Genomic DNA, 23,861 nt, shown 5'->3' with positions numbered 1-23,861 from the left:
TTCTTCTAATCAACCACCTTGGCATTTGTCTTCACTGGATATGTTTGAAATATTATTTAACAGGCAGAATTATAGGCCTTGTTTTTGGATTTAATATGGGGAATAATAAACTCATAAATGTTTAATGTAATTTTCTTCACTCTTATGACATTCTTTGAAAAGCATATTTCATTATCAGGTCATGAGAATAAATACCAGAGGAAAAATTTATGGTTTTAAGTGTCATATCAATGTAAGCAGGACAGGAAAGTACAATCCACTATGGATTTTCAAAGCTGAATAATAGTCCTTCTTCAAACGGCATGTTTTTCTTTTTAACATCTGAATAATGAGCTTGGCCTAAATCACCAATGTGGAACTCCAGAGAATAATTTAAATATAAAGAAAATTTGATTAAACAAAAAGATTTTGTGTTTATTTCATAACAGAGGTAGAGGGAAACATTTTAATTAAGCAGCTTATTTTCACTTTGCACTTTGTCTTTCTTCCCTAGTCATCAAATAATTTTACTGATGCTTCATCTGCTCTGTTCATTTGATTTTTTTCCCACGCATGGTAAAGCAGCTGTTTATACTTTCTTAGTCCCAGTTTTTTTCAGACGACTGAATTCACAAGGAGTACATTTGTTTTTACTGTGCCCGAGGCCCTGTTTTCTTACATGCAGTTTGATAAATCTTGGTTAATTCCTACCAGGTGCTTGATTATATAGTTATCTTCCTTTCTTATATGGCTTTCTTATTTGTGAAATGATTTTTATTAAAAATGCATATGCAAGATAGTTTGTTGTCCTGAATAATATTGAGACCCTGCATTTCATAAGTCTGAGAAAAGTCATTTTTAAACAAAGGCAGGTCACAAAATAAGAATTCAGAAGGTATTTTTTGAACCAGTAATACACATCACTCTGATACTGAAGTTTTTGGGGCTAAATAGAGAAAACAAGAACACAATCCCTTACCTTAAAGACCTGATTGACAATTAAATAATGTGATATGAATAATATGAAAGGGCACTTCAAGCTGTATTTTACAGGCACCTCCAAATATGTAGTGTCCTTATGGGGTCCTTGGAAGTGTTATAGCACACTAAGATATATGAAGCGACAGTTCCACATTTATTGAAGAATCTACATAATAGTGAGCAGGATTAAAAGTAAGTTACTAAACCACATTTTCACAAGAATTGTTTTACTGCACTCTGCAGGAAGTATTATGGCACCTAGCTTAACTTCACATTTCTAACAGAATGTGGCTTTTTATTCAATTCTATATCCCTTTTTCTTATCAAGTAGAAAAAAGCTGACACTTTAAGCACAAGGCTGTTCAAGCAGTTACCATGCACAGAGTTTTGTGCTTAGAGCAGCAATTTTCAATCAGGAATGAATATCAGAGTTACCTAGGAAGCTTCTCAGGCTGCGCATACCATGGACTCATCCCAAAGAATGTAGTGAAAAAGCGGATAGTTTAATTATTAATAATATGTTTTCTCAAATAAGCTCACCTAGTTTGAATCCTGGCTTTCTCATGATTGACCCACTACTTATGATATCTTGATTACTTAATGCAAAATGAATACGATCATGGCACCTGTAGTGCTAGATTAGCTGTTTTGTTTCTTTCCAGATATAAATAAAGATGCATTTCAGTGAAACTTTTTTTTTAAATAAAGTCATTCTGGGGACATTGCTTAGAAGAAAAAAGGTATATTGGCTCCTTATATTAGTATTCATTTGTTACTACGACAAATATCTCAAAGCTAAGCAACACAAATTGTCTTCATATGTTGTAGATCAGAGTATGACAACGGTCTTAAGGGGCTAATATCAAGGTATTTTCAGGGCTGTGTTTCTTTCTGGGTGCTCTAAACAAATTTTGTTTCCTTGTCTTTTCAAGCTTCTAAAGGCCCAGCTCTTTCATCTCCAAAGCCAGTAATATTGCCTTTCTCTGTCCTTTTTTTCATACTCCCATCTCTCTCTGATTTTCTTTCACTTTAAGGCACTTTGTGATTGCACTGTGTTCACCTAGGTAATCCAGGATAATCTTTTTCCCTATTTTTAAATCTGCTGATTAGCAACCTAATTCTAACTGCAACCAGAATCCCCCTTTGCCATGTAAAATGTCATATTCATCAACTCTGAATATCAGCATGTGAACATTTTGGAAGAACCATTATTTTGCCTACTTGCCTACTTAATTTTTTTTTTTTTTTTTTTTTTGGAAGGAGTCTCGCTCTGTCACGCAGGCTGGAGTGCAGTGGCGCAATCTCGGCTCACTGCAAACTCCGCCTCCCGGGTTCACGCCATTCTCCTGCCTCAGCCTCCTGAGTAGCTGGGACTACAGGCACCTGCCACCAAGCCCGGCTAATTTTTTTGTATTTTTAGTAGAGACGGGATTTCACTGTATTAGCCAGGATGGTCTCGATCTTCTGACCTCGGGATCTGCCCGCCTCGGCCTCCCATAGTGCTGGGATTACAGGCGTGAGCCACTGCGCCCGGCCGCCCACTTCATTTTTTAAGAAATGGCAGGTCTTGGCGTCCCAGGCAAACTCTCAACATTTAGAGGGCATTGTGAATTCCTTTGACAGATTACACTATTGCAAAAACTGGCATTTTGTGGGAATTTGAGTGTTCATCACTGCTATCCAAAGTAATCCTCACTCAGAATATGGCTAAGACTCCTGCAGAGGTTACATTATATGAAAGATTTCCTTATAATTTTCTTATCAGCCAGGTGCGGTGGCTCAAGCCTGTAATCCTAGCACTTTGGGAGGCCGAGGCAGGCAGATCAACTGAGGTCAGGAGTTTGAGACCAGCCTGACCAACTGACCGACATGGTGAGACCTGTCTCTACTAAAAATACAAAAATTAGCTGGGCATGGTAGTGGGTGCCTGTAATCCCAACTACTCAGGAGGCTGAGGTAGAAGAATCACTTGACCCAGGAGGCAGATGTTGCAGTGAGCCTAGATGGTGCCACTGCACTCCAGCCTGAATGACAGAGCAAGACTAAGAAAAAAAAAAAAAAGTCTTGTGTGCTTCAGAAAGGTTCTTACAATATGTACACAGTAACTTCAAAATATGTTACTCTTAAGTATGCATAATAAATTGCATTAAATTCTCATTACAGGATTCTTTTATTTTGTTCATCTCATACAATTAGAATTTAAATCATGTTTCAGGGCATTGGAAGAAGATAGATAGATAGATAGATAGATAGATAGATAGATAGATAGATAGATAGATAGATAGAGTCTGTAGGTATAATGCTAATTCCTGATCACAAAACAAGTTCCAGTATCCAGCTTAGAAAAAAACATGTTCATCAATTTTAGTAGAATTTTAAAGAGGCAGTGTATGATAATTAACATACACAGTAATCAGAACTGCATGATAAATATGACAACCAGAAGAAAATCATAAAGGGATTGAGATATTGACTTCATTATTAACTAAAAAAGCAAATGAATTTACTCCTTGCAGAAAATGAGACTGTGAATCCCAGTTAGATATTCCTCTCCCTTCCACCTCCTACTATTATCTTGATTAATTTTAATATAATGACTCATTCCATTGTTTAGTTTTACATGTGTTTGTTCTCAACTTCAACGATTTTCACTTTGACCTCACTTCAGTAAATGGCTACTATAGCCATACTTAAAATGCGTAGCTCACAATATATCAAAAAGTTACCTCAAAATGAATTAAAACCTAAATGTAAGAGCTAACACTATAAGAATCTTTGAAGAAAACAAAAGTGTTAATAACATATTTTAATTGAACATTTTTGTAATTATAGTAAATAAAAATAGAATAAATGCTTCTGTTCATTTAAATGATACTGTAGATGGTATTTTTGTCCCTACAATGTTGAAACCCTAACCCCCAATGTGACTATTTGGAGACAGGACTTTTAGCAGTAAATTAAGATTAAATGGAGGGAAGGAGCCAAGATGGCTAATTTAACACAGCCAGGAAGAGCTTCACCCACTGAGACAACAGATCATTAAGAAGACAGGCACACTCTGAACAGATCTTTGGAAAGAAGACATTGAGAGTGGACAGAAGGAGGACACAGACCCTGGGCTGAAAGAGAAGGAAGCTGGAAACCCTGCACAGGATTGCCAACTAGCAGGAACAGTTGCTGTTGATCAGGCTGTGGGTGCCCATCCCCTAAGGCTTGCCATACTACTCTAGGAAACTTTAGGGTTTGTTGATTGCCAGACCTGGACAGAGTAGGGCTATCTAACCTGTTAGATGGGGCAAGTCTGATCTGAGCAATCACTGCCTGCTGTTCTATCTCTGGGTCCCTGCCTGGCCATATTTACTCGCAGTGAAACCTCAGCTGTCTCGGAGAGGAGCTTGCTGGTAGTCACCCTCATACCTCTTTTGCCCGCAGACTCTGCTTAACGGTCTGAGAGCTTTTGCAGGCGGGTGTCTGCTAGTGGGCACTTGCCCTCAGCTGGTCCCTGCTGCTTTGCTGGTGCATGCACGCACTAAACCCATTGCTGTCCTACCACTGACGTGCAAGCACACCTGGGATGAACCATCACCCCACTGGTGGTGCACACATGCAGAGGGACCCATGCCACTCTGCCAGTGCTGCGCTAAGGCACTTTTGCTAACAGCCTCCCATCATAGTGTTGTTGTCAGTGGTCTGGGAACACCTCAGCCCCTCTAGCACAGCACGAGTTTAACCTTGAGGGGCCAGGAAAAAAGCTGCAGGCCTGGTCACATCCTCTTAGGGATAGATCAGGAAGCTAAGGAATGCTGAGCTGAGCTTTGGTCCCTGAAATCACTCAGAAACAAAGCCAGTTGAAAACCCAACTTTTACCATAGTCAAACGCTTAAGAGTATCAAAGAATATAAAAGTGAAAAGGTCCCTTCATAGGACAGCAACTTCAAACCTTAAAGGAACATCAGCCCACACACATGAGAAAGGATCAGAACTCTGGCAACTCAGGCAAGAACTCTGGCAACTCAAAATAGCCAGAGTGTCTTCTTACCTACAAATGACCACACTAGCTCCTCAGAAATGGTTCTTAACCAAACCGAAATGGTTGAAATAACAGACATAAAATTCAGAATCTGGATGTCCATGAATATCACTGAGATACAGGAGAAAGCTAAAACCCAATCTAAGGAGTATAAGCGATCCAATAAAATTATATTAGAGCAGAAAACTGAAATAGCCACTTTAAGAAAGAACCAAACTGATTTCTTAGAACTGAATAGCCCACTACAAAAATTAATTAATATAATTGTAAATTTTAACAGGAGAATAGACCAAGCAGAAAAAGGATGTCAAAGCTCAAAGACTGGTTCTTCAAAACAACTTATTCAGACAAAAATTTGTAAAAAGCATCTAAAAAGTGAACAACACCTCCTTGAAATATCTGATTATGTAAAGAGACCAAACCTACAACTCACTGCACCCCAGAAAGAGAGATAAAGAGAGCAAGTAACTTGGAAAACATATTTGAAAATTTATCCACAAAAATTTCCTCAACCTCACCAGAGAGATCAACTGCAAATTCAGAAAATTCAGAGAACTCTTGCAAGATACTATACAAAATGATCATCCCCATGACACATCGTCATCATATTCTCCAAGGTCCACACACACAAAAAATATTAATGGCAGCTAGACAGAAATGGAAGCTTACTTATAAAGGGAACTCCTTCAAGCTAATAGCCAGCCTTTCAGAAAAAAACCTTACAAGCCAGAAGAGTTTGGGGGCCCATATTCACCATTGTTTAAGAAAAGAAATTCCAGGCTGGGAGTGGTGGCTCACGCCTGTAATCCCAGTACACGAGGTCAGGAGATTGAGACCGTCCTGGCTACCATGGTGAAACCCCGTCTCTACAAAAAAATACAAAAAATTAGCCGGGTGTGGTGGCGGGCACCTGTAGTCCCAGCTACTTGGGAGACTGAGGCAGGAGAATGGTGTGAACCCAGGAGGCAGAGCTTGCAGTGAGCCGAGATTGCACCACTGCACTCCAGCCTGGGCGACAGAGCGAGACTCCATCTCAAAAATAAATAAATAAATAGATAAATAAATAAAAATAAGGAAAGAAATTCCAACCCAGAATTTCATAACCAGCCAAACTAAGCTTCATTAGTGAAGGAGAATACAATCCTTTTCAGAAAAGTAAAAGTTAAGGTAATTTATTACCACCACACCTGTGTGTGGTCATAATCAAAGACCTGCCACCACAAAAACACACTTAAGTACATAGCCCTCTGACACTATAAAGCAAATATACAATCATGCTTACATAACGATCAGCTAACAACATGACAACAGTATCAAATCATCCCATATCAATACTAACTTTGAATGAACCAGGCTAAATTCCCCACTTAAAAGGTGCAGAGTGGCAAGTTGAATAAAGCAGCAAGACCCAGTTGTATATTGTCTCCAAACACCCATTTCACATGCATTGACACACGTAGGCTAAAAGTAAAGGGATGGAGACAGATCTATCAAGCAAATGGAAAATGTAAAAGAGCAGAGGTTGTTATTTTTATTTCAGACAAAAATACTTTAAATCAACAGCAATTAAAAAAAGACAAGGGTATTACATAATGATAAAGGATTTACTTCAGCAAGACTTAACTATCTTAGGTATATATGCATCCAACACTGGAAAACCCAGATTCATAAAACAAATGCTTAGAAACATATGAAAAATACTTATATAATCACACAAGTATAGTGGGAATCTTTAAAACCACACCAACAGTATCAGATACATCATTAAGACAGAACACTAACAAAGACATTTGACACCTAAACTTGACACTTTATCAAATGGACCTAACAGACATCTACTAAACAAGCCTGTATTAGTCCATTCTCACAGCCCTGTAAAGAAATAATCTGAGACTGGGTCATTTGTAAAGAAAAGAGGTTTAATTGCCTCATAGTTCTGCAGGCTGTACAGGAAGCATGGCAGTATCTGCTCCTGGGGAGGCTTCAGGGAGCTTTTACTCATGGTGAAAGGCAAAGCAGGAGCAGGCATCTTACATGGCAGGAGTAGGACCGAGAGAGAGAGAGAAAGAGGTGCTACACACTTTTAAACAACCAAATATCATGATAACTCACTCACTCACTATCATGAGAACAGCAACAAGGGGATGGTGCCAACCCATTTATGAGAAACCACCCCCATGATCCAATCACCACCCACAGGGTCCCACCTCCCAACTGGGGATTACAATTTGATATGAGACTTAGATGGGAACACAGATTCAAACCATATCAATGCCACACAACAACATTCTTCTCATCTGCACATGGCATATACCCTAAGATTGACCACATATGCAGTCATAAAGCAATTTTCAACAAATTCAAACAAATTGCAATCATATCAACCATAGTCCCAGAACACAGCACAGTAAAAATGGAAATCAATACCAAGAAGATCTCTCAAAAACATACAATTACAAGAAAATTAAACAACCTGCCCCTGAATCACTTTTGGGCAAAGAATGAAATTGAAGAAGTCAAAAATATTTTGAAGAAAATGAAAATGAAGATACAGCATACTAGAAACTCTAGGACATGGGTAATGCAGTGTTAAGAGGAAGTTTATAATGCTAAATTCCTATATCAAGAAGTTAGAAATGTTGCAAATTAACAACCCAACATTATACCTAGACAAACTAGAAAACCAAGAGTAAATCAACCCCAAAACTAACAGAACAAAAGAAGTAACCGAAATTAGAGCTGAACTGAGTGAAATAGCAACAAGAAAATCCATAGAAAAGATCACTGAAACTCTAAGTTCAAGTTTTGAAATAAGAAATGAGATATATAGACTGCTATTCAGGCTAATAAAGAAAGAAGATTCAAATAAACACATTAAGAAATGACAAAGGCAACATTACCAGTGACCTCACAGAAATACAAAACACCCACAAAAGCTATTAAGAAAACCCCTTGGTCTCTTTCCAAAGGCTCCTAGACCTGATAAACGACTTCAATAAAATGTCAGAATATAAAATTGATGTGCACAAATTAGTAGCATTTCTAAATACCAGTAATATCTGAGCTTAGAGCCAAGTCAAGAACACAATACCATATGCAATAGCCACAAAAAGTAGAAAATACGTAGGAATACACCTAACCAAGGATTTGAAAGATCTCTGGAATAAGAATTACAAAACACTGCTGAAAGAAATCAAGATGATACAGCAAGATGGAAAAACATCCCATGCTCATGCTTAGGAAGAACTAATATTGTTAAAAAAAAATGGTCACACAGCCCAAAGCAATTTACAGATTCAGCACCATTCCTATCAAATTATCAATGTCATTTTTCAAAGAATTAGAAAATCACATTCTAAAATTCATATGGAACCTGAATTTTAGGGTTCCTCAAAACAGCCTGAACACCCAAAGCAATCCTAAGCAAAGAGAATTAAACTAAAAGTATCACATTACCCAAGTTCAAACTATACTACAAGGCTACGGTCTCCAAAACAGCATGGTACTGCTATAAAAACAGACATATAGACAGCTTAGAGAAACCAGAAATAAAGCCACGTGCTTCTAATTATCTCATGATTGATAAAGTTGACAATATCAAGCAATGGAGAAAAGATTTCCTATTCAATAAATGGTGCTGGAATAACTGGCTAGATATATGCAGAAAGCTGAAGCTAGATCCCTTCCTTTCACTATATGCAAAAATCAACACATGATGAATTTAAGATTAAATGTAAAATCTAAAACTGTAAAAACCCTAGAAGAAACCATAGGAAATTCCATTCTGGTCATTGACCTTGGCAAAGATTTCATGATGAAGACTCCAAAAGCAATTGCAACAAAAACAAAAATAGGCAAGTAGTATCTCATAAAACTAAAGAGCTTCTGCACAGCCAAAGAAACTATCAGCAGAGTAAATAGACAACATACAGAGAGGGAGAAAATATTTGTAAACTATACATCCCACAAGTTATAATAACCACTATATATAAGGAACTTAAATCACCAAGAGAAAAACAAAAAAAAATTTAAAAATGGGCTTGAAAAGACCCTTCTTAAAAGAACATACAAGCAGCCAACAAGCACATGGGGAAAAAAAAAAACCAACATCAATAATTATTAGAGAAGTGTAAATCAAAACTACAATGTGATACCATGTCACACCTGTCAGAATGGCTATTATTAAAAAGTCAAAAAATAGTAGAGCAGATGTTGATAAGGATGCAGAGACAAGGGTATGCTTACATACTCCTGTTTGGAATGAAAATTAGTTCAGCCATTGTGAAAAGTATTTTGAAAATTTCTCAAAGAAAAACAGAACTAACAATCTTATTGTAATGACCTGGCAATCTCGTTACTAGGTATTTACCCAAAGGAATATAAATTGTTCTACCATTTATGTATTATAAAATTTTCTGAATTTATCTATCATAAATAAGACAATAAGACAGATTAAAAATACAAAAAAGTACATCTACATGTATAAAGATTTCAAATCATATTTTAAATAAAAAGATGCATGTGAGAATAATTTCTGTTTAAAATGGGGATATGTATACTTACATATATTTGTATTTATAAGTGTAATATATTTCTTTATAAAATTCATATTTCAAACTATGAAGGCAAATGAAACCAAAGTAAAGCAACTACACATAGGCAAACTTGTGTTTTCAATTATTTCACTTCTTGTTACGGCTTCTGTGGCTTGATTTTGGTTTCTCATTATCTCCTGCCTGCATTATTATACACTTTATCGTGTAACATGTTATAACAATATTACTCTAACCATCTCACTAAATCTAACTTTACTCTTCCCATATTTATGACACTAACACTTTGACGTATCAACAAAAACAGTAAGAAGAATAACTCATACTTTTATTAGCTTTACTGTATGACAGGTTTTAAGTGATTTTGATATATTAACTAATTCAATTCTCACAACTCAATGATATAGGTAATATTTTATTCACCATTTATAGACATTAAAATCAATGCACAAAAAATTTATATAAACTAAGTTCTGATAATTTGTTATTGGCAAACGTGGTTTCCAAATCCTGACAATGTGGATTCAGAGCCCATACTTTTCATCACTACATCATGGGTCATGCCACCAAACTGCTGAAAATCTTGTTATGGTTTCCAATATTACAATATAACATTCTTAAGCATGGAATACAGTATTTTTCACATCATGGCCCATGCCTATCCCATAGAGCTAATTTCCCATCAAAGCAAAAAACACTTCCCTCACTTCACTTGTGTTTCAGTGATAATACACAGATTATTTATCACTCCAGATTCTCCTTTTAACTGTGCTTTTACAAACAAGGCACATTCTATAAAGAATATCCAGGCTAAAGTATTCTCCTTAAATAATATTTCCCCTGCCAAATACTGTTAATCAGTCTTTTAAAATGCTATTTTGATATCTTTTACATTACTATTTCATTATTCTGTCATTAGGCATTATGATTTGTTTGTTCGCATAATAATTTCAACTAAAAAATTAAAAGGTTTATTCCTTTTTAATTTGTTTCTCTATCTTGATTGTTTAATATGAAGCCATGCATATAGTAGGCATATCATAAATGCTTTATTGTACTAAAAATAAGCACACCAGGAATTTTTAGAATTGCATTATTACCCTCAATATTAAGGTACTGCTTTAATATTTGTATCTGATTAAATGTGGATTGCTCTATAGGAAAATAGGCTGATTGCTAGAATAAATTCATTGTATTGATTCTCTTATTTATTCATACTTTTGTAATATTTGTGAAATATTTACATTGTTCAACCTAAAGTGACACAGAATTTAAAAATTTTAGAATAAATTCAAATAATTACAACAGAAAACAATGTAGGCTCTAAGAAATATTCAGCTTAAATTTTATGAAGTTTCAAATAGAGTGTTATTATTTAGCAAGTAAAAATGAGAAAGCTTCTTAAGTATGGTTTATTCTACAAAATGTTCTAAAAGTCCGTAAGTTATTTAGAGATGTAGTTATATGGAACATCATTTCATTCAAAGAGAGAAAAACATTAAAATAAAACCCTTCAGATGCAAAACTATTCAGGTATGAATGGAAAACAAAGGTTTATTTATTGTAAGTGTGCATATGATGGGGGTAGGGTGGGATAGATAAAGAAATGAGTGACAACAGGCAAAATATAAAAGGAAGGGAATATACCTAGAACAGCTTCTGATTTTCTGTTAATTTATATAAGTGAGAAAATAAAAAATCTAATTTTCAATCCTTGCCTTGCTTATAATATTTTGCATCACTATTTTCCCATCACACTCTAAAATTTTGAGAATTAATAAGTAATCTTTAAGGGCTTCCCCTATCCCAGTGGTTTAATTTCCTTTAAAGATGCTTAACAGTCATATCAGGGACATGAATAAATACCTTCAGGCTCAAACACACACATGTGCACAACATGCACATACACACACACACACACACACACCCCAATATATTGCAGCACTAAAATGTCTTACTTAAAAAAAAATAGCAAAAGAGACATTAAAATCTTGGCCACTTTTGCACTCAAATATTACTATTTGTGATCTCTAAATAAGATTTTAAGAAGAGTTTTGGTCCTCAAGCCACGGTATATGCATTGCTGCATTTGTCTCCTCTTACATCCAAAATATGAAGACCACAGAGCTTTGCTAAGGAAGAGCATAGGAAGAGTTTTTATTTTTGGCATGTGACATGACAGGACAGCAAGGGCACTTGGGACATCAGGAAGCCATAGGAGATTCTGAGAGCCTGTCTCATCTGTGACCCTCCTGTGAGTTTTGAAAATGCTGGAGCAAAAATTCCTGGCAATGAGCATTAACCTGGCCCCTTTTCCTTGGGGATGCTGTCAGTTCTGCTAGTTCTTTAGGTTTGCTGGCTGACTTCTTCAGCCTCACTCTTGAAGGTCTTTTAGACCTTCTTTTAGAACTTGAGCTGTTGTCAAGATGTTTTCTGAAATTATTGGTGGCACATTAATAGTATTAATCTAAATGTAATGACTGTAGCTATTGGAGTTAAAGAACCACTGCAGGGAAAGTTCACAGAAATTGTCCCTTCTTAGCTGCCTTCTATAAATTATTTGAATAACAGTACATGGCTTATATATATAGCTATCATGTATTGAACAAGTTTAAAAGGAGCCAGATGCTGTACTGAGTCACTTACTAATCATGAAACTGCTGAAACATTGCTATTATGGACCCTTTACTAATTGAAGGAAATGAGGCTTAGAAAGGTTAAATAACTGGTTCAAGTTCACTCAGTTAAAATGAAAAAAAAAAAAAAACCCGAGACTATTATGGAAAATTCATCGTGTAGGGGTAATGTTATCACAATAATACCATTGTTATGATATTTATATAATTATTATTTTCCTCCAACTAAGATTTTATCAGCCTCATGATCATTGCTTCGGTAATGAGATTTGGTAGAAAGTAAATAAATATAGGAGTCTTTCCGGCTTTGGTTTTGAAGTCCTGAAGCCTTAAGAAACTCTAGGTAAGAGAGAGATTTGGGAGAAACATAAAAAGTGAAACTAGGCCTTCTCCTCCTGCTAATGCCCCACTTCCTTAAAATAAAAGACTGCACAGAACTAGAGAGAGAGAGAGAAAGAGATGAAAAGAGACAAGTCCTATCTGTTGTTTCCTAGGTAGGGCCCAAGGAGGCAGCAACACTTTGTGATGGAATGACTGACAAGAAAAGTGCGTAGACATAGATACTTTCACAGATATTACTTATATTTATCATTTTGGGTAGCAAATCAGACTTTCAATAATGATGGTACCAAAATCAGTGGTGCCTTGTTGAGGGAGTCCACGTTTGAAACCACGTTTGGATTACATTCCTGCCAGCTGGCTGTTTTGCTCATGAGATAATTAAGTCCTGTGCTGAGTGGAGAAGAACACTCACAAGTATGTAAAGATTGGGTTAGCTTGTCCACTGGGTTAGTAAGAACACTTTTATCATGGGAAATGATCTTGTGTTCATTCAGAAAATGTATCAAAAGGAAAACCTAACTTAAACATGTAAAATATTTTATACCCATTGCAAAAGAGGTTTCCAAATTAGTGATAAATATATGAAAAAGTGTTCAATTTCATTAATCACCAGAGACTGCAAATTAAAATCAAACTGCTATACGTATACCAATACAATCACACAAAAATGACTAAATGAAAATTCCTACTATGAACATCAGAGTTGAACAGGTGAAATGTTCAGAACTTTCATACATGGTTTGTGGGAACTTAAATTAGTATAACCAATTTATAAAATGGGTTTGTCAAAGCTACTCAAATACTCCCTACCATAGAATTGATTAATGGTATACTCATACAAGGAAATACTATAATATACTGAGAGAGAATAATTTATAGTATGTACAGCAATCTTGCTAAACCTCACAAACATAATATGTGGTGAAAGACAAACTCAAAATAGTATGTATTATATAGTTAGTTACATTGATAAAAATACAAAATGGGCAAAACTATTATAATAACTAATTATAAATTATTAGTGAGAAAATCAGTTAAGACAGGGAGGGAGAAGTAATTGGAGGGGAGCATAAAGGGAGCTCCTGAGGTCCATTTAATACAAGATTTTTTATAAAATTATGTTCTGGTTGTTATAATTTATTGATGTATATAATTGGTATCATACTTATCATTTCCTATATATTACAATTCTCCATAAATTTTTTAAAAAAACTAATTCAGAGAGTATTTTTCCAGATAATGATGTTATAAATTCTTTTTAGTTCTAAATGGGACAATTGTCAGGTAGACTTAGTTGAGAATTTTATCTCTAGTCCTCCTATAATTTCTCTCATGGATCTGTCTGGACCAGTATTCCATGTTCTTTGGACTTAATATGGAACTGGATTAAGTACTCAATAGTTGTACATAGCTGTGGGTTTTAATCTTTCTCCAGAACAGAAATACCCGCCTTCAGTCAAGTTGTTCTGGGTATTACAAGTAATGGTGGTACCAAACCCTCTAGCGTAGTGACTGATGTCATAGGTATGCTATGTTAGTCATATATTCTTATTAGTTTGCCTATTGACTTTATCATTTGGAATAACTAATTCAACAAGCTAAAACCTGACTCTTCAATGTAATAAAACAATCTTAGATATCTGATTCTTCTGCTAACTATGATAAATACCATTACCACTTTGCTTTTGGTGGAAAATTGTAGCCACCTCTGCTTGTCAATCCTTAGTCCCTTCCAGTACAATTGAAAATGGGGAGCCCATGTTTTAATTGAAGATCTCCCCACCAGCATACACCGTATGGTAAAACTGCATAGGACTATTAAGATTCTGGCACACAAATAATTCCTCCAAATTAGAATGAAGTTCAAGTCTTTCAAATCTCTCTCTATTTTTAAATTAGCCATTTTTAGAGGGAGCATAAGCACATGATGAATCCAAAACATTTCCATCTCCCAAGTTTTTAAAGTAGCTTTTACTATATTATGTAAACACGTTTCTGTCCCACAATATCTATAGTACAGATTTAGATCTACGTTTGCTTTAGCTAAGCCATAAAGTAAAACTGCAGCTGTCTACCAGAGCCAGAATGCTGCATACATAACATTGTGTTAGGACATCTGTATCAGTATATTCTGACTGAAGCAAAATTAAACTCAATCTTTCTTGGTCCAGCACACTCAGATACTATTTGCAAGGCTGTAGATACTACAGATGAGCCAGTGCCTTTGGGGTATAATCTTTCTCTCATCTACTATAATTTTCTTTTTAATACCCAGACTGTGTTGGGCTCAAAGTCCAGCAATTGTGTGAGCAAGAAGAGGTTGTAGAAATTGAAAAAAGTATATTGAATTTCTATTCTTCATTCATATGTACTTTTTAATACTATAATTTTATTTATATTTCTTTCTGCAGGGGTATGATAGGCAAAGGGCTATTCTTTTATCCATGGGAAGAGAATCTTCAGTCTCGTGGTGACTCCCAGGTGCAAGGTAAGCTGGGAAAAAAAAAGACTTTATCAAAGGATTTAAAGCAATCATGATTATTTTTCTAGGCCTGGAGACATGGCAGTTCTGAGTGAAACTGGGCTTTTCTGCAAAGTGGGAGAAAAAGTGTAGGGTAGTATTACAGGCAAACAATAATCAATGTGTGCAACATCATGGCATTTATATTTATCATGTTCATACAAGAAAGGGAGAAGGCAATATTGAGAAATCTTGTATAGAATTTATTATTCACTTATGTATTTAATTTCCCATCAATCATAACCTTCATTTCTTCATTTGGTATAATGGATTTCAGTGAGTGAGTATTTATTTTTTTCTTTTGGAGAGAGAGTCTCACTCTGTTGCCAGGCTGGAGTGCAGTGACATGATCTCAGCTCACTGCTATCTCGGCCTCCCAGGTTCAAGAAATTCTCCTGCCTCAGCCTCCTGGATAGCTCGGACTACAGGCACAAGCCACCATGCCCAGCTAATTTTTGTATTTTTAGTAGAGACGGGGTTTCACCATGTTGGCCAGGATGGTCTTGAACTCTTGACCCTGTGATCTGCCCACCTTGGCCTCCAAAAGTACTGGGATTACAGGCATGAGCCACCATGCTCGGTCTAGTGAGTATTCTTAAAATCTTTTCCATCTTCTTTGAAACTACTATCCATGTACATGTTGCCAAAATTATAATAACTGGATATTATTTTTCTGTCTTTTTAAACTGCAAGTTGAGTGTGAAGTTTGAGGATTGCATGAGGTGAATTGACAGATTCACTGATGGAGAATGCAGTGGTCTGTGGAATCTGGGCTCTGTAATGTCCCTGATTTTTGAAATGCCATGTGCTAGGACTAACTTCACAAATCTGATAATGGAGTTTACCCATTCTCTACTCCAGTGCTATTCCCTAAAAGATGGAAAGCTTAGTGGCCTTTTTCTATGCTTGATGAGGTACGATATAGGTATGCAGAAGGTTCTCAAGGTTTGCCCTTGACTTATGTACCGGTTTCTAAGTTGATGGGGGAAGTGTGATGATTTTGTTGACTTACCTTCTTCCCCAGTTTCTGCTTGTTTGAAACCACAGCTTTTCTATATAAGGTTAACATACACTAGCATTTTTCAGCTTATTTCCTTGGCAAGAAGTTTAGGCATAGGTTTATAAATATTTTTTAGTTCATAATATTCTTGCTCTTATTGTTTTATTATTGTTATTATTTTGGTTAGTTTTAGTTAATTTTTTATTACATTAAATATTCGGGGAAAGAAATGCTGTCAACCTGCTATATACAACACCATCTTTGCAAAAATGTCTTCTGATCAAATCATTTTTCTGTGTATTTTAAGTAATAATACATTAAACAAAGTTGCAAATTTTTTATTAAAATACTTTGAAATTCATCTCTTTGTATTCCTACTGACAACATTCTAGAAGACCCTTTAACTCAAAACAAGATATGTGCAATGACTTTGAGGGTTCTGCATGCTTTAAGTTTTTTTCCATTATTCCTCAAGATCTGTAATAATTTTATTGCTCATCAGCTTAATTTTTAGCCTGGAATTTATGGATTTCAATAGAACTTGTCTTCCATTGTTTTATCTCCTGTTGTTTTTTCCTCCCAAGGAAGGCAAGAATATAGTAATTTGCATGTGAACTCAGCACACCTGATAAGGGTACATTAAGTGCTGTGGTAAATCAGAACCTGGGTCATATCAAGGACTAGCAATAATGAGCACTGAAATACAGTTATAACAAATTCTACTGAAGCACTAAGGGGATATATGGATGCTGCCACACTTTTCGCTACTGTTTGTATCTTAAATGAAAACTGTCTTTCTCTCTAATAAGTACTGCCTTTCATCCAAGGGTCTACTTGAGTTATTTCACTCATGAAACCTATTTGAATTGTTACAAATTCTGAACCATTTTCTGAACTCCTGTAAACATTATGTGTCTAAGCCACTTATTTGATATTTATCGCATGTTCTCCTTTATGAATATATATTTTACAAACATATGTTTATAAGTATATAAATTTATGAATATATATATTTGCGAGCTCTCTTAACACGTGCTGTGTTTTTTTTTATTGCAGTGCTATGTGTCTTATAGCTCTGTGGTATATTCAGGTTCTAACACTAGACATTGTACACAGTTGGCGTTCAGCCAGTATTTACTGATGGTGAAGATAATATATAGTTTTATTTTTCTTCTGAAGGAGAAATATGAGTATGTCCATAAATAAAAACAAAATGTCTCTAAAAACATATATAATATTCACATTAATAAAAAGGACCTGAGTGGGAACATTAAACTCTCAAATTCTTATTTTTCATCACTTTAACTTTTGGGACATCCTTGTTCCTAAGGTACTCTAGAGCTAGGGGGTAGTGGTTTACTGGATTAGATGTATAACAAGGGCAGAAAGCTTTATGCTTATCATAAGTGGCAAGAAATGTCATTTTTTTCCTATGTTGGTAAAATCACAGATCTCATGACATTGCAAACTCAAAAACAGCATAAGAATTTTATCATGAAACTTTTATGAAGTATTACTTAAACACACTAAAATATGCCTTCAAAGGGGTTGAAGTAGTGATGAGCAAAATGCTCCCCACCACCAAAAAAAAAAAAAAAGAAAGATGAGGGATGTGGATTTAAGGAAGGATTCAGCTATATCACAAACCCAATATGGAGAGAATACTAGAAACTAATGAGTGGACTAAAACCAGAAAATAAATGATTTAGAAATGTGGTTAATCTTTCTATTTGCACAAGCAAAGCTACCAGGCATCATAGTGCATGTCTGTAATCCCAGCTACTTGGAAGGCTGAAGCGGGAGAATCACCTGAATCCGAGAGGCAAAGGTTGCAGTGAGCTGAGATCATGCCACTGCTCTCCAGCCTGGGCGACAGAGTGAGACTCCGTCTCAAAAACAAAATAAATAAATAAAAGTGCCTTCTTTTCCTTATCTCTTTCTTATTGTCACTCTTATTTTACAACTCTCTCTTTTGTTGTTGTTATTTCTCCTTATCCTCAATTGAAATATTAGAAATATTACCTTTTAATAATTGTTCTATGAAGGGAAAAGAACACAATACGCCTCTTATAAAACAAATGTTCTTTAAAACAATTTCTTCCTTAATATTAAACCAATGCATTTCTGTTAAAGGGAAATAATCCTAAGAAGAGATATAACTAATGTACTCCTAGAGTTTAGAGAATGAGAGGCGTCATTTATTTGGTTAGTGGGGAAAGAAATAGGAGGATCAGAAAAATTGTATAAAAGGGCATTATTAGTGGTTTTCCTTGAAGTATAATAAAATTGAAATATGCAGAAATTGATTGCTACATAGAAGGAAGGTCATTCCAAATAGAACCATCAGTCTAAAAAAGGCAAAATAGAGAAAAAGTTCATGTCACACACAAGAAAGTATTCCATTAGTCTCGGTTATAGGTTGAATTATATCTCCCATAAAAGTCTTACACTGAAATCTTAACCACCAATAACTCAGAATTAGACCATGTTTGAAAATAGGGTCTTTACAGTGGTAATTAAGTTAAAACAAGGCCATTATTGTGGGACCTAATCCAATATGACTTGTGTCCCTAAGAGGGTATTTGGACACACACATGAACAGAAGGAAGAGGAACTTCAGGGAAAAGATGGCCATTTACAAGTCAAGAGGAGAGGCTGGAAACAAATGCTTTCTTCGCAGCCCTCAGAACAACCTAACCCTAGCAACAATTTGGTCTCAGGATTCTAACCTCCAGAATTGTAAGAAAATAAATTTATGATGATTAAACCACACAGTCAATAGTACTTTGTTGAGACAGCCCTAGCATATTAATGCAGGCACCTTATGAGATGATTTTAAGTGGTACATGGCTGTCCATTTTTAACTCAAGTTTATGTGTTTATTACAATGTATACTAAAAATCAATGAATAAGTATGATTTCTAACCCAATCTAAATTAGAATATTATTAATGCTATTAATTTTAACAAGGCAATAGTAAATAAAAGTAGATGAAGGAGGGATTTATTTAAAATCGTTATAAATACAAATATATAAAGTACAAAGAATGTTACATAAATAGTAAACAAAGCTCTTGAGGATGGTAATGCTAATAAAGTGCTTAAAATTCTGGACACAGTTAAAAATATTAAGGGTAACTCATCCTATACTCAGCATTCTTAGAATTATTTTAATTTTTGTATTTTAAAATAGCACTAAACATCTTCCACAGGTAAGGATTTGTAATTTGTTAATGTATGAATCTGAATCACATGTACTGTGAAGCTAGTAGGTACAAGTAAGATAATAAACTAAAGAAGAAATATAACAAGCTGACAGGATTGGCATGTAAGAGCTGTTATAATACTGTTTAAGCCTTCTCTTTAAGAGTTACAAGGTCATATAAATTTGTATGTATGCTTCAATTAATTAGATGACATCAGCATATTTGTCAATTTAGAAATTTAATGAGTCCTTTGTTTTTTCTATATTCCCCTGCTTAGCACAATGCATAGCTTGATTCTTTTGTCTCAATTTAACTGAAGAAATTTACCTAATTGATATGAGCATCTACTATTTTGATTTACAGGAATAGATACTGTTATTGAGAATAGCTTACAATGATGTCCAAATTATGGACTAGGAAGTTTGGAATTTAATAGTTTTTCAATAAACTGGTTGAAGTTTCTTTTCAGTGAAGGAAGCACATATTCTCAGCTAATGCAGAAACTCTGATGCAATATGACCTGTGATGCAATATGTCAAAGATCACAGGGAAGAAACCAAGTCAGATGATAAAATGCTGTTGAATAGCATAGGCTAGACAAAGAGTTTGAAATCATTATATTCTGATGAAAACATTGACAAGGAAGTTTGGAGAGTGTCTTGAAATATATCCTGGTACTCTTCCGGGGTGAATGACAACAGAGTGTAATAAAATACCTGTATCTGTGAGCTCGGAGAAGGAATGGACAAGGAAAGAGAGCTAAGAAAGAGCAAAGGGAGAGTAGAGGTGCACTGTAGTTCAGAAAAATTTGTCTTTTGATTGGAGCTGCTTCAAAACCTAACTGTAGATTGATAGGAAAATAAAACATGGTTTATACACTTTAATACAAACTTAAAATACTTTTACCTCTGTGGATTCAATTTTATCAAACTCAACAAGGAAAAAGGAAGTTCCAATAGAAAAATTTACCCTCGTTTTCTTTTCCTTTCTCTCAGATTTAGCAGGTGGTTCAGAGGAAAAATGCTGCAAAAAGTTACTTGGCATATTTAATTCCCTCAATCCTTCTATGTGGGTGGTTACTATGACTATCATTATGACATTATCTATTATACAATTCATTTGAAATATAACCTAAGCTTTTATTAAGTTCAAAATCTCATTTACAATTGAAGTGGAATATTTAACATTTATTTAACAGGTTACTTACAATCTCTCTCAAGATTATCATGGAGAAATAAAATGATAATATAGCTATTAGAATTCAAACTTAAAGTTTTATCATTAAATATTACCTGATGATGATAAAAACTAATACTTTAAAGTGCTACACATTTGCATCACATTTATAATACATATTTTCATAGTCCTCACTTCCATTTAATTTGTAAGAAAACAAAAGTTCATGGAGATGTTGCATGGCCAAGGTAACACACCCACTAAGTGGCCAACAAGATTGAAATCCCTGCCTGCTTATTCCATAGAAGCTCCAACATCCTTACAGCGATAATGTAGACACATTACTGCTGCAATAATTTTAAATTTAAATTTAAACACACAGTCAAATTTTGAAATACATTTTTTTGGGATTACACTGTTTCCATTTCTGTTTTCTATAAAAAATTTTCTGTCTATTTTTTCCATGATTCATATTCTTTTAATCTAACAAAGATGCATGCATTCCTATCCAAAACTTTCTAAAGTAACATAAAAATAATATTGGAACTGATAGCCACATTTAACTGGCTGCAAAATTGACAGAGTTGAGGAATAGCTGTGACACATTTGTGCTTTCCTTCCTTGCTCACACTGATTTTTCAACGCCAAACATAAAAGCTTTTGGCCATTAATAGTATTATAAAAATGTTTTGTTCAAATGGCTTTCCATGAACTTTCTTCTCTCTATTTCTTCATATACATATGCTACATAAATAGTAACACACTAATTAAGATTGCATTTGCATAGTTAGGTCACTAAATCTAACTAACCTTATTTTAGTTAGTTACTAAAAGAGTAAAAAACAGAAGCCCAAAATAAGCTAACCAGATACTCAAATACAAAAACATATATTTGGAGTTGACTTCTGGGAAAACAATGTAATTAAATCAGAAACCAAAAAAAAAGTTTGACCAAATGAAAATAGAGACACAACCTACCAAAATATTTGGAATACAGCAAAAGCTGTGATAAGAGGAAAGATTATAGCATGAAATCCTGAATGAAAAAGTTGGAATGATCTCAAATTAAAAACCCCATGTCATACATGAAGAATCTAGATAAACAAGGACAAACAAGACACAAAGCTAGCAGAAGAAAAGAAACAATGAAGATCAAAGTAGAGCTAAATGAAATTGAGACCAAAAAATGTACAAAGAATCAATGAAAAGAAAAATTGACCCTTTGAAAGGCTAAACAAAACTGATGATGCACTAAATTAACCAATAAAAAAGGACAGAAGATTCAAATAAGCACAATCAGAAATGGCAAAGGAAACATTGCCACTCATACCACAAGATTAAAAAAAGATATCAGAGACTGCTGTGAACATATCTATGAGCACAAATTAGAAAGCCTAGAGGAAACGGATAATTTCCTGGAAACATACAATCCCTGAAGATCGAATCAGGAAGAAATTGAAATCCTCAACAAACCAATTGTGAGTAAATAAAATTTAATCAGTAATTTAAAATATACCAACAAATAAAAGCCAAACACCAGAAAGATTCACAGCCAAATTTTATGAGATACACAGTGGATAGCCTTTACCAGTCTTACTGAAACTATTCCAAAATGTTGAGCAGGAGAAACCCTCCCTAATTCTTTTTTTTTGAATTTTATTTTCAGAAACTAAGTCTTGCTTTGTCACCTGATCTGGAGTGCAGTGATGCAATCATAGCTCACTGTAACCTTGAAGTCCTGGCCTCAAGCCATTCTTCCCTCTCAACTCCTGAGTAGCTAGGACTACAGGTATGCACTAGCATGCCCAGCTCCCTGGAGGGTTTTTTTTAAATTTCAATAGTTTTTGGGGTACAAGTGGTTTAGGTTACATGAATAAGTTCTTTAGTGACTCCCTAACTAATTCTTTAAAACCAGTATAATACTGATACCAAAATCTAGTAAGGGCACAACAAAAAAACACAAAACTACAGGCCAATACTTCTTATGAACATAGATACAAAAGTTCTTAAGGAAATACTAGCCAACTAACTTCAACAGCACATCAAAAAGATAATCCACCACAAAAACATGGATTTTATCCACTTGATCCATTTTCAAATGGGATGCAAGGATGTTTCAACATATGTAAATCAATAAATGTAATTCACCACATGAACAGAATTAAAAACAAAAACTCTATGATGATCTCTTTAGATAGTAAAAAGCATTTGATAAAATCCAGCATCCCTTTGTGTCCAGAATTGGTTCCTTCTGGTGGGTTCTTGGTCTCGCTGACTTCAAGAATGAAGCCACGGACCCTCACAGTCAGTGTCACAGCTCTTAAAGATGATGTGTCTGGAGTTTGTTCCTTCAGATGTTTGGATGTGTCTGGAGTTTCTTCCTTCTGGTGGGTTTGTGGTCTTGCTGACTTCAGGAGTGAAGCCCCAGACCTTCGCAGTGAGTGTTATAGCTCTTCAAGGTAGCGCATCTGGAGTTGTTTGTTCCTCCCGGCGAGTTCGTGGTCTCGCTGATTTCAGGATTGAAACCGCAAACCTTTGCAGTGAGTGTTACAGCTCTTCAAGGTGGCACGGACCCAAAGAATGAGCAGCAGCAAGATTTATTGTGAAGAGTGAAAGAACAAAGCTTCCACAGAGTGGAAGGGGACCTGGGTGGGTTGCCCTTGCTGGCTCAGGTGGCCAGCTTTTATTCCTTTATTTGTCCCTGCCCACGTCCTGCTGATTGGTCCATTTTACAGAGTGCTGATTGGTCCGTTCTTACAGAGTGCTAATTGATGCATTTACAAACCTTTAGCTAGACACAGAGCAATGATTGGTGTGTTTTTACAGAGTGTTGATTGGTGCAATTACAAACCTTCAGCTAGACACAGAGCACTGATTGGTGCATTTTTACAGAGTGCTGATTGGTGCATTTTTACAGAGTGCTGATTGGTGCATTTACAAACCTTTAGCTAGACAGAAAAGTTCTCCAAGTCACTGGACCCAGGAAGTCCAGCTGGCTTCACCTCTCACCTTCATAATAAAAACCCTCAAACCCTAGACATAGAAGGAACACTTATTAAAATAATAAGAGCTGTCTGTGACAAACCCACAACCAACATTATATGGAATGGGAAAAGTTGAAAGCATCTCACTAAGAACTAGAACAAGACAAGGATACCCACTCTCACCACTCCAATTCAACAAAGTAATGGAAGTTCCAACCAGAGCGATCAGGCAAAAGAAAAGAAAGAAAAAGCATCCAAACTGGAAAAGAGGATGTTAAATGATCTTTTGTTTTGCTGGTAATATGATATTAGAAAACAACACTAAAGATTTCTCCAGAAAATGCTAGATTTGATAAACAACTTCAGTAAAGTTTTACAATAGCAAATTAACATATAGTAATAACTTGCATTTCTAAACACCAACAGCACTCAAGCTGAGAACCAAATCAATAAC

At 35.3% G+C, this 23,861-nt stretch overlaps 1 long non-coding RNA gene across 2 annotated transcripts in view; it reads left to right on the top strand.

Moving 5' to 3' along the window:
* LOC129525386 (uncharacterized) overlaps positions 1 to 23,861 on the top strand; it is a 349,207-nt gene that overhangs the window by 129,166 nt on the left and 196,180 nt on the right. For both annotated transcript variants that reach the window (XR_010135455.1, XR_010135454.1), the window contains one exon: positions 14,933 to 15,009. This is a non-coding gene — a long non-coding RNA (uncharacterized lncRNA). The remainder of the gene's footprint in view (positions 1 to 14,932; positions 15,010 to 23,861) is intronic.

Source organism: Gorilla gorilla, chromosome 9 (assembly GCF_029281585.2).
Source record: "Gorilla gorilla gorilla isolate KB3781 chromosome 9, NHGRI_mGorGor1-v2.1_pri, whole genome shotgun sequence".
NCBI lineage: Eukaryota > Metazoa > Chordata > Mammalia > Primates > Hominidae > Gorilla > Gorilla gorilla.
Note: the sequence above shows the minus strand (reverse complement) of the source record. Positions and strands in the feature narration are given on the sequence as shown.